The 864-nt window shown below is 51.9% G+C and overlaps 1 protein-coding gene across 1 annotated transcript in view; it reads right to left on the bottom strand.

The window, feature by feature from the left end:
• NTMT1 (N-terminal Xaa-Pro-Lys N-methyltransferase 1) overlaps positions 1 to 864 on the bottom strand; it is a 10,549-nt gene that overhangs the window by 8,415 nt on the left and 1,270 nt on the right. The window lies entirely within an intron of this gene.

Here is an 864-nt window from a genome sequence, read left to right as displayed (position 1 = left end):
TCGGGCCCCCCCCCCCCCCCCCCCCCCCCCCGGGGGGGGGGGGGGGGGGGGGTAGCTTCTTCATTGCAAGTCAATGATCATTTCTGAACAGGCAGATGAATCTTTGCACAGGCTATGTGCGATTCAGGATCTTTTTTTATACATTAGAATTCAATTTACAAGATCCACTTAGACTCAGAAAACAAGCGAAATTGAGATTGAGGCTTACTGAATGAGGCTCGTGAAATACACACACTGTCTTTCCCTGTGCAGGCTGGTCATGTGCACATCAAGGTTTTTATGCCAATCAAAAGGAGATTTTAAACCTTTCTTAGGGTCTATGTACACTACTGGGTTATAAAACATTGATAACATTTAACATGTCAATGTCATTTAATGATTTTTAATTCTGCAGCTTTCATTAAAAATAAAACCTGGTGATCCTGCCACGAAGTTCTTTGCACAGGAACATAACTTCCTGTTGAGGGGTGAAAACGCTTTGTCCCTGTCTCCCAGTTGCGCTCTTGCACTGTCACCCTGTCAGATACACTTCTGGTTGGGGCGGCAAGGGACTGAACTGAAGCTCAATGCGCAGGCATGGTTTGCCATTGTAATCATCAGGAAGCTCCGTGCAGGGCCGAATCAGGCAGCTCCCGGGAAGGACAGGTGCTGCGTGTGATTAGTACGCAGCCCCCGTCTTTCTCTACGGGACTACGCCGCCCTGCGCTCACCCTCCTGCACGTCCGTACGGGTGTCCCGGCTCGGACGCAGACAGGATCCATCCTGTCAGCGCCCGGACACCCACACGGACGTGCAGGGCAGGTGAGCGTAGGGCGGCGTACGGCCGCGTAGTCCCATAGAGAAAGACGGGCTGCGTACCAATCC

Source organism: Nanorana parkeri, unplaced genomic scaffold (assembly GCF_000935625.1).
Source record: "Nanorana parkeri isolate BGI_ZX_2015 unplaced genomic scaffold, ASM93562v1 scaffold669, whole genome shotgun sequence".
Lineage (NCBI taxonomy): Eukaryota > Metazoa > Chordata > Amphibia > Anura > Dicroglossidae > Nanorana > Nanorana parkeri.
The sequence above is the reverse complement of the archived record's forward strand: the minus strand, read 5'-3'. Positions and strand labels throughout refer to the sequence as shown.